Source organism: Tachysurus fulvidraco, chromosome 1 (genome assembly GCF_022655615.1).
Source record: "Tachysurus fulvidraco isolate hzauxx_2018 chromosome 1, HZAU_PFXX_2.0, whole genome shotgun sequence".
Taxonomy (NCBI): Eukaryota; Metazoa; Chordata; class Actinopteri; order Siluriformes; family Bagridae; genus Tachysurus; species Tachysurus fulvidraco.
In genome coordinates, this window is record NC_062518.1 from 22,699,559 (window position 1) to 22,711,050 (window position 11,492).

At 35.6% G+C, this 11,492-nt stretch overlaps 1 long non-coding RNA gene across 1 annotated transcript; it reads right to left on the reverse strand.

The window, feature by feature from the left end:
* Positions 1-490: 490 nt before the first annotated feature.
* Positions 491-2,141, reverse strand: LOC113653454. Its single transcript, XR_003443098.2, has 3 exons — positions 2,006-2,141; positions 1,868-1,926; positions 491-1,128 (listed from the first exon to the last, which is right to left on the reverse strand). It is a non-coding gene; the product is annotated as an uncharacterized LOC113653454 (long non-coding RNA).
* Positions 2,142-11,492: the final 9,351 nt, after the last annotated feature.

Here is an 11,492-nt window from a genome sequence, read left to right on the forward strand (position 1 = left end):
AAGCTTGGTCTCAGTCGCAGGTCATGGGTCTTGCAAAAGGACAATGACCCAAAACACAGCTAAAACACCCAAGAATGGCTAAGCGGAAAACATTGGACTATTCTAAAGTGGTCTTCTATGAGCCCTGACCTCAATCCTATTGAGCATCTTTGGAAGGAGCTGAAACATGCTGTCTGGAAAAGACACCCTTCAAACCGGAAACGACTGGAGCAGTTTGCTCATGAGGAGTGGGCCAAAATACCTGCTGAGAGGTGCAGAAGTCTCATTGACAGTTACAGGAATCTGATGGCAGTGATTTCCTCAACAGGTTGTGCAACAAAATATTAAGTTAGGGGTACCATAATTTTTGTCTAGGCCTGTTCCATGAGTTTATTTTTTAAAATAATTAGGTTGAAGCATGGTTGAAAAGCAATGTCAGACTTTCATTGGTTAACATTCATAGAATTTTTATTCATTATTACTTTTGTCAGATTGAAGTTTTCTGTGACCATTGAGTTTTTCTTTCATTGACCGAAGTGTACCAACAATTTTGTCAACGTTTGTATCTCACTATGTACAGTAAGTTGTATAGTTGAGCCATTTCTGAACACAGCTCCGTGACGATTCTGTATAATATGTGCTGAGTGTAACCTTTTTCTTAGGTTAATGTAACTAATACCTAATTTAAGTATTAACAAATTAAAGCTGGGCTAGTATCAGAAGCTCTAGACACGACCATGGAGCCTGAAATAGTGAATGGTCATCAGAGAACAGACAACACAAAACAGATAAATTTAAACATTATTATACCAAATGAATGACAGTTCTTTACAGTCCCTGCCTACCTAAACCGGCTTCCTGAGTGCACAGCGCACAATAAAATCAAAATAAAACTCAAATAAAGAAGAGAGTCCATGGAAGTCCTTGATGTGTGTGTGTGTGTTTCTTAGAGTATGTTCTTTTCACTACCCGGGTAGGTTTACGTGTGTTCTTATCTGTATCACAATTGAAGGTACAGGATGATGCTGGTTCCAAAGATGCCACAGCTGGCCACACCGGGCTCTTGATCCGTTCGCTTCTGCGGTTGGCTCGCCACTGACTGCTAGGGTCAGATTCAGATGGTCTATCCCTTTCTAAAAAAAAAACAATCTATGCATACAGTACAGAATGCATTAATTACAATTGCCTCATTTCTTTTCAAATCTAAACAACTTTTCTCCATTCAAATGTCAAATCAAATGTATAACCAATTGTAAAGGTTATAAATACTCTAATCACTATACAAATGAATAGGTACACATCACACCACATAACATAAGTCAGTTCCAATGAACAACAATCAGTCACTCATGTACTTCCACCTCACAGTACAAAAATAAATATTAGGATTTCAGAAACCAGATATTTAGGTTATTTTTTTTTAAATCTATTTTTCCATCTTAACATTTTAACATATTTATTCTTTTTTAACAGCTAAGATAACTTATGCTTCTCATACACATATTAAACATGTATATTCACAAATTAAATGAACTAAATCACCCTTATTTTAAATACATGTATATTAACTTAAGTCAACAAAACAGTATGAAGGCACCTTTAGCGGTGTAAACACTATTAAATATCTGCTACAGTGGTGTCTAACTTAGCTGAGCTAGCATAACAACCGAATAGAACTTGCATTTAAATGTTAATTAGCATGCGGCTAGCGCGATTAGCGAAATTTTATGAGCATCTTAAACAACCAAAAACAATCTAAATCTGTGTCTATATGGTATCAAACAGCAAGAATTAGATTCATAAATCCGATTGGTTTTAAAGGAACAGTGTTTTGCTCCATAATGTGCTTGCACAATAAGCATAAACTCATTAGCATTACCATCCTTACCGGAGGTATCTTGAGAAGCTCGCTGCCATGCGGCTTAACTCTCTCTCACAGCTTTTATCCTAATGGACACACAGTATTTCAATATATAGCACAAGATTCTCCTTTTAATTTTTGTTCTTTAGAGGATATTTCACATACCAGTCCTTGTTTGCGTTTAGCAACGTCTTTACCGGAAAAAACGTGTTGTTAAGTGAACTCCCGGGGTGTATGCGCCACCCGCAGGTAGAGTAGAGAGTTGCACTCCAGTAACCTTGTGTGGGTTACATGAGCTTTACAAATCTCTAGAAGGCCACACCCAAGGAAGTGTCACTGTTGTAGTATAATTGTCTGTCTGCACTTTAATTTAAACACCTTTTTTTTTGCATCTGTCTCTGCTCTCCATCACCTCTGTTACATTATCAGACTAATGGACACTAATGTCTCTGTAATGTTTCATTTTAATGCAAAGTCATAAGTTCTGTCACTGATATATTATGTTATAGATTCAGATGAGTCTGATTTTTTTAACAGCTGGAAAATTGAGTATCCAGTACCTACAATCCACAGACATCAGAGTTCTAATGCTGTGTGCTGTTTATTGGGACATAGTACTGTTTTCTTCTCTTTCTAGTAGAAATGTGCTGACATTATATTTTGTTTTCAAGTTTATGTTCTTCGTCATGTGTCTGCCCCGCCTTTGTCTGCTCCTCCCGTTTCCACACACCTGTTTCCCCATTGTCATTACCCTGTCTATTTAACTGTGCCGCGTTGCCTTGTGCAGCACGGAATCTACTGTGGTTTTGTCCTTTCTCTAGTCTGTGGTATGTTTCGTGTCTTTTTGTTATTAAACACTGTTTATATTGCTATCCTGCATTTGGGTCCGTTTTATTCCCGCGTTCATGACCGTGTGTATTCTTTGAAAGTGTCTAGACCAAAGTATCCTATACCAATATTTACTGTGACATAAGCACATCAAATCCAATTTTTGCTTATCCTGTATGGCCTACAAATAAATAATAGAAGACGGAAATATCCATATGAACATATTAAATCACCAGACACAATAAACTAAAAAAAAATTTGATCAGAAGAGTTTAATCTAATTAACCTACTCTTAATACATTTACACATTTTCCACATAGGTAAGTTTCAGACATGTGAACATTACACCCTAATTTATCTAGCTACCTGTTACCTCACTTATACTGTTAAAACTGAAGGTGTCAGGACTTTTGCTTGAACATTCTCTGCTGTAACATTAGGGGGCAGTGTGTTTTGTGTCACATGCCTCGTTAATACTCACCTGTTCGTAATGGACTCATTAGTATGTCTATTTATCCTCGTATTTTGTGTGTCAGTTTAGGTATCATGTTTTGTTGGTTCTTGTGCTCCTGAATTTATGTTCCTTGTCTGGTTCTTTTGTTAATAAATTGTTTTGTTTTTTAAACTTGTTATCCCTGTGTTTGGGTCTGCTTTTATCCCACCATTTCCTGACAGCTGATTTACTGAGCTTGCAATCATGTTATCTGTTAGCTTGTGCCATCAGCTCTTGGCTGTATTCTGATCTGAACTAATACACAACACAAACAGACCTCTGAGAAAGAACACTGTAACAAAAGACTGAAAACATAGATGATGACTATGTGGATGAAGAACTTTGCTACTAGATGCTATATAGCTGAGTACTTGTGATAATTCACCAAAAACCGAACACATAGTTGCTTTCTGAGCTTATTACTATGTCCTATATAGTTACCTTCCCATATAGAAATGCTGATATTAGGACTGTTTTCAGAGTTATGTTACCTACTGACACTTAGTGCTACTAAAATAGCACCTCATATACTTATTCATTTACACATTAATTCTGACCTTAAAGTTAATTTTTTGTCTTGCAGAACCAGGGAAAGTCCAGTGCTAACATCTGACAGTGTTTTATACACGCAATGTTTCATAGTGAAACCTGTCAAATGTCATATGTGTAGACAATGTGTAGACATAAACACAGTTTACTAACTGTGTGTATGTCTACACATTGTGTTACTGTGTTACATATTTGTTACATTAGGGGAATTAACAGCATGAACCTTAACCAGGAATTAAGTCAGTAATCATTTAATACAAACAGTTCGTTTTTCATGAATTGTTCAAACATTAAGCTTTATCAATTTGGGTAAGAAGATGAACAAAATATAGGAACTGGTATATGACTCTATTTGAATGAAACAGATAAACAGCTCCACCTGCTGAGAAAAAAATATCAGGTTTGACTTTTGTACAGTCTGTTAGAGTTTTGTGTCACTGTGGGCACCATGGCACAGTAGTACAGAGCAGAGTCTGATACTGCAGCAGGAAAGATCTCCAGATCTACTTTATTCTCATTTTTACGACTTTTGATGGATAGTCGTGGGTCAAGCTCATGTTTACTTCTAGTGTCTGTGGATTTAAAAATCCACAGCAAAAACTCTGGTTCTGATTGAGGTTTTTGTCGATACCATTGGAGATAATTAGCTGATTCGTCATATGTGCAGGTCAGTGTGATGTTGCTGCCTTCAACTGAAGATATGATGGTTTGGTCTGGTGTAATGTTGCTGTCAACAGCACCTCCTATAAAGACAATGCAACAACATAAACATTTCTTACTTCGCTTAAGGACATTCATACAGTATATATATATATATATATATATATATATATATATATATATATATATATATATATATATATATATATATATATATGTTTTTGCTAAATTAATCATGTTTAGGTAGCAGTACAAATCCACCTAAAGGTTATATATAAAATATAAATGACTTACCAATATTTTTGACAATTATCAATATGAAGAAGAATAACATGATTGTTTTGTGTGTCTCTTGCAGTAGATATAAATGTCAGTATCTCTGTGAAACCGTCTAAACTGTGTCTCACCACATCTAGCTCCACCTACTGAGGTGAGGTGTAGTCATGTTAAATTTGACATCAGTCTCTCAGACTACAATTGACTTCTCATGGCATGATCTCATTGATTAATTTAAATCTGTTACTAATCCAATAATTCAGACAAATATTGAAAGTTGATAATGCAGTTTAAGATTTATGGTGTGTTTCTTCTGAATGTTTCCAAACTATGATGGATCTTCTACTAATATTACACAGTTCTATAACAACTATAGGGACTTTCTGAGATTAATGTGATATTAGCAGTGTGATGATCTTTGCTCTGTGGCCATAACATTATATGATCTTTAATACTGTACATTCACTGAAACACTAAGCAGTTAATTAATTTAAATATACAGCACATGCTCATTTTTACTTTATTTAACATGTGTGTTACATTACATATGACACGTTAAACTGTAGTTGCAATATATTACTTGTGAAATACAGGCTAGCTTAACAAACATAACCAGAAATGGCTAACTGGAAGTGTTACATAAAAACATTCAAACTCAGAATGCTAAAAATAAGGGGGATTTTTGTTAGCTTAATTTATGTAAGCAGTTCTGCTTGGTTAGTATTACCATATAATTAGTATAAACACAAACATTGTTATTTTCATTCTGTCTACTTTTTATCTACTGTAAGATTGGGTCTCTTCCTTTTTTTGGGAAGTTCTGTGTAAATGCTTGCATAAGCTAGCAGAGGTAGTTTTGACACATCTATAAAAGTATTGGTATTTATTATTTTTACAAATACAAGTACAGGATATAGACGGAGAGAGTATTAGTAGAAACAGAAGGAATAAATTCATGAATATAATATTAATCTTATGAGTTTGTACTGTAACATGGTCCTTACAAGCTGCACGATGTCATTAGCACAAACATGCAGGAAAAGTTTGTTATAGTTATGTTTGTGATTAAGGTTTTTCTTTGGTTTATTTTAGACTGTAATTTGCAGTTTTCTGTCATATCATAGCTTTTGTTATGTAACAATTAATATAAGTTAATGTTATGTTTATAAAGTTGCTTAGTAGACCAACATTAACCTGCTCTGGCTAGTCAGTGTTATCATCTCAGCTAGTTAAATTGTCCCCTCATGATAACTAGCTAATATTAGCTAATCATTGGTTTTAGTCTAGTTAGCATTAAAAGCTAACTGTGCTTTACCTTTGAGGATTATTAGCATAAGCATAAGAAAATATTATTGAACCAGTGTTGTATAAATAACTAAGTGCTAGTGAACTAACAGCTGTGAAAGATTCACAGAGAGAGAAGGATTAGATTATATATGATGAGGTTTTATTGAAAAAAAGACAACAAACAAATCCATAATGTCAAAAAACACAATCTAATAAACAGCTAATAAATCTAAAAGACTAAGGTAGAATAATGATATCCAAAAACACGAAAATCCAAAACACATCAAAGTAATAATCTTCAATAATTCTGTGAGGGTTCCCTCTGGTGGCTTGAGAGGAGAACTGCAGGTGGCGTTGTTACAACAGCGAGCTAACATTAGGGATAATCTTAAAGGTTGAATTTAGCCTCCTCTTCATTTTAATGACCTGTAGAAGAGACCATTATTACTGACTGTAATAATGTCATAGATAATTATAGTGTAAACATCTTATAGTAGTTCTGCAGATTTAGTGGACATTCTTATTATTTAGGACTCAAGACCATGGTAAACCTGCAAAGAAACACGTGTTAAATCTCACTCACTCTCTCTCATTTTCTACCGCTTTTATCCGAACTACCTCGGGTCACGGGGAGCCTGTGCCTATCTCAGGCGTCATCGGGTATCAAGGCAGGATACACCCTGGACGGAGTGCCAACCCATTGCAGGGCACACACACTCTCATTCACTCACGCACTCACACACTACAGACAATTTTACAGAGAAGCCAATCAACCTACCATGTATGTCTTTGGACCGGGGGAGGAAACCGGAGTACCCAGAGGAAACCCCCGAGGCATGGGGAGAACATGCTGGAATCTCAATCACAAAAAAAAAAAACAATAACTACTCATAAAATTATTAACTTTTAATATCATTATGACACTTTGGGGTATTTCTGGCATGATACCTTAGAATTTAAGAAAAGCCTAAAGTTTAGATGTAAAACATTGCTCTTTCATGAGCCACAGACAGGAAGAAGCAATGACTTACTACTATTTTCCATATCAACTGCAAACAAAGAAAAAACAAACAAACATATACTGTAGATAAATGAATAGGGGAAAGAGGAAAACATGCAAAAATATGCAATTTTATTAACATGTAAATAAATAAATATGTTTGAAATAAATGTGTGAATGAAAACAAAGAAATAATAGAAAAAACACCAATTAATAGATAAGAAAATTAAATAAATAAATAAATAAATAAATAAATAAATAAATAAATAAATATAGCTCCCAAACTTTGGAATAGTCTTCCTGATAGTGTTCGGGGTGCAGACACACTTTCCCAGTTTAAATGTAGATTAAAAACTCATCTCTTTAGTCAGGCGTACACATAATACATCCCATAATATCATGCACCAGTACATCAGACCAGCACATTTTTATGGACAGCAGATATGTTAATCCCTTTCCACTGCTTCTCTCTTTGTACCTATCCCGAGGCATCCAGACACTGTACCAGCTCCCAACGTCCTCTGTGGGACGAAGCCTTTGGACGTCCACTGAGCCGAGGCCGACTCTAAGAATCCTGAGACATCTCCAGTTAGACTCTGTTGTACTCAGGAGATCAGAAGTCCTTGAACCTTACACCAATACAACATTTAACTGACTATATATTACAATCACACCCCCAGTGTCACCCATATGAGGATGGGTTCCCCCTTGAGTCCGGTTCCTCTCAAGGTTTCTTCCTTTACCAATTTAAGGGAGTTTTTCCTTGCCACTGCTGCCTGAGTCACCTCAGACTTGCTCATAGGGGAATAAATACATACACACTGTGAACTATATACATCTAATAATAATCTAGAATTTTTATTCTGTTAATTCTTATTTCTTTTATTATTCGTTATTTCCTTTATCATTAATTTTGTTTACCTTCTGCTCTATGTTTATGTTCTGTAAAGCTGCTTTGAGACAATGTCTATTGTAAAAAGCGCTATACAAATAAACTTGAATTGAATTGAATGTATATCGTAACGAAAATCTTAGAATACGGATACTTTTACATTAATAATGAATAATGAATAAATGTACAGATTTATCAATACATTAATTCAGTTAGTAATATGATTATAAATAAAGCATTAAATGTATGATTAATAAACCCATCAAAACAATCCAAATAAATAAAACAACATTCACCCATTCAAATGTGGCTATGAAGTTATAAGGGATCGAGAGACCTTCGAAGGTGTTAAACTTTTACAAAACCTGTCACTTTCTCTTGCTTTACTTTCAACAACAGCTGCTGAGCGGATATAATAACAGACTCTTTCAGAGTCACGCACGGGTTTCCAACCCGAGTATCTATGGGCCAGAACTCGTAGACGAACACGCTGACCATTAGGCTATGGTCCAGAGCTATAGTACCTGCTCCAAATAGATCCCACCCCCTTTTACAGACGATTGGCTGGCACCTTGCACAAACCCACCGTGGGTTGGACAGTTTATCAATCGTGCCACTCAACTCGCACTACCAACCGGAAGGCAAAACGTAGCTTTTTCACAAATAACATCATTGACACACAAGTCCATTAAATTTAAATTCCCGAGGACCGCGAGAGCTTAAGAGTTAAAACACTTCTGATCATGAGTGTAAACGAGGATTCTAGAGAAGGGGTAGAGATATCAGGTATTTGTATATTATATCAGAAATAATCCCATAGTGTTTCTTTTTTGTTTTTTAATTTATTTTCCACTCAGAAGCCAGAAAACTAAGGAGAGCTGTTGATAGTGTGGTGTTGATGTATATTTTTTGAGTTCTTTTTATTTATTTATTTATTTATTTATTTATTTATTTATTTATTTATTTATTTAACAAATCATTTGTTCATGAAGATGGATGAATATGTTAGTTAGCCACCCTACTATCTAGTTAGCTTTAGAGATCAACTGTCACAATCTAGTTATTAATTGTCTAGATGGATAAAAATCTATAGTTCAATAACACTGAGCTTCTATCTGTTGGTTACAGATCATTTAGCTGGGATGGAAGTCTGGATCAACTGCAGAAACTTTCCCATCAACTTGTGGCATTTGGTGACTGATAATCAGATTTGTTCAATCTGCTGGGATGATATTGGGGAAGGAATACTGATTTGTCTGGAGGCCTTCAAAGCTGAAGTGCTGTCTACAGCCAACAAGCAGATGAACAAGTACTTCAGAACGACAAATTTCTTTAGATTTGTTCGTCAGCTAGACCTGTACGTCTTCAGAAAGGTGTGCCCAGACTATATGGTCTCATTGGAGCAAGTCAGCTTCATACAGCACTTTTACAACACAAACCTCAAACGAGCTAATCCAGAGCTTCTGTTCAACCTAAAGAGACTCACTGGAGCAAGCCAGCTTCATACAGCACTTTTACAACCTGAACTTCAAACGGGCTAAACCAGAGCTTCTGGTCAACCTAAAGAGACTTTTTTAGAGCAAGTCAGCTTCATACAGCACTTTTACAACCTGAACTTCAAACTTCAAACAACCTTGTTTCTGATTTTATGTCAAAAAAAAATTACTTCTACTTAACACCTGACACTTCCTGAAACCTGCACATTCCTCTCTGGATTTTAACAACAGTCTCCGTGGATTATTTGTCCTCAGCCTTCTCATCTTATTGCTTCTAATATAAAGTAGTTGTATGTCATCCCAAGCTTCCAAGCACTCCTGGCATCTTCACCATTTTCGGCAGCTTCCTCTTATGCCTCCTCGTCTCCCACCTACTCTCCTTTTCTCTGGGTGATTATTTTATTTTGATTAGCTTATCTACTAGAGCTAAGGCACTTAGGCTTAATTGATTGTGCTATAAAGTCTATATATTTTAATACAGTTAGATTCAGGTATTTAGATTGAGTTATTATATTTTTACACTTTATCACACACTCTCCTTCTCAGATTTTTCTCAACACTTCCCATTACAAAAATAAGTTTTTATTTTGTTGCATTACTTGGAGTTTAACATTATTCAGGAAAAACATGGGCACACAGATGGTTGGGCTCTGCAATCAAGTTAAGCAGGTCGTAGTTGTTCTCTCCTTCGATAACCAACCTGGTTAAATGTTTGGCCCCAGTCGGGTGGATTTTCTCCACTAGGGGAAAAATGTGCTCATCTGGAGAGAGAGAGAGAGAGAGAGAGAGAGAGAGAGAGAGAGAGAGAGAGAGAGAGAGAGAGCTGGAGAGATGCTGCTCTGTCTTTTGTTTGGTTTGGCTCCATATTCCAAAAGCAAGAGGAGTGTAAAGTAGTACTTTTGTACAACACACTGTTGTATTTAAGGAAGTGTATTTGAGCTGTATTTGTGTGTAAGTTTGTATATAACCATGAGACTCAAACAGCATTCTGATCTGTTCGTCCAGATCAGCTGACTCCAACATGTAGATTGTCAGCGGCTTCTGAGCTTGTGCAGGAACAGCAGACTGGGAAAGTAAAAGATTATTATTATTATTATTATTATTATTATTATTATTATTATTATTATTATTATTATTAATGATGTTATTAGAAGTAGAATTAGTAGTAGAAAAACTAAAATCTAAACATCATAGATGTAGTTAATATATTATAATTTATTGCAAAATTAATCAAAAATTTTGTTATTAGTGTGTGTGTGTGTGTGTGTGTGTGTGTGTGTGTGTGTGCTTGAATCTGTTTAGCTGCAGCACTGTTCAGTACCTCAGACTGGGAGATGAAGGAGCCTGTAGACATAAAAACATAATAATACAATTTTTAAGTTAAAATACATTTTATTTTGGAGAGAAAGAGAGAGAGAGAGAGAGAGAGAGAGAGAGAGAGAGAGAGAGAGAGAGAGAGAGAATATTAATAAACTATAATTTAAAAAGCCTGTAATGTTTCCTATTTATCCTTAAATACAATATGACCCTCACTGTGCTGTTGTGTAAATGAAATGATTAGCTACATTCTACAGGTAGAAAACACATTGTAACTAAAAGTCCGGAGCTAATCATGTATGTGTCTATTCACTATGTTACACCTGGTTTACTGTCAGTTTACTGTCAGTTTTATGTTTCTAAAAATATATGTGCAATATGTGACCCTGACAAAAAAAAAAAAAGAAAGAAAAATACTAATTGTTTGCTAACACTTATTTATAGAAGGCAAGATTCTGTGTCCTTGTGTGGATCAAATCATAATTATGGTCTAGGTTTAACATGACAGCTGAAATAAAATAGAAATAAGTGCTTTTCTCTGTCTCCTGATTGGATAATCTGCAGTGTGATGCACCAACCATATCATTCTTTGTGGTCAGTTACACTTCTTCTTCTACTTCGGGCTTTTCCCTTTAGGGGTCACCACAACAAATCATTTGTTTCCACCTCACTATCCACAGCATCCTCTACTCTTGCACCTGCTACAGTCTCTAACCCATACAGTAGAGCTGCTCTCACTACTGTCTTGTACACCTATACTTCGATTCTAGCTGACACTCTGAGTTATAAAAGTATTGTGACTCTGATCTGGAGTTTGTGACCCTTGGGTTTGTTTTTGCCTTAAATATGAAGTA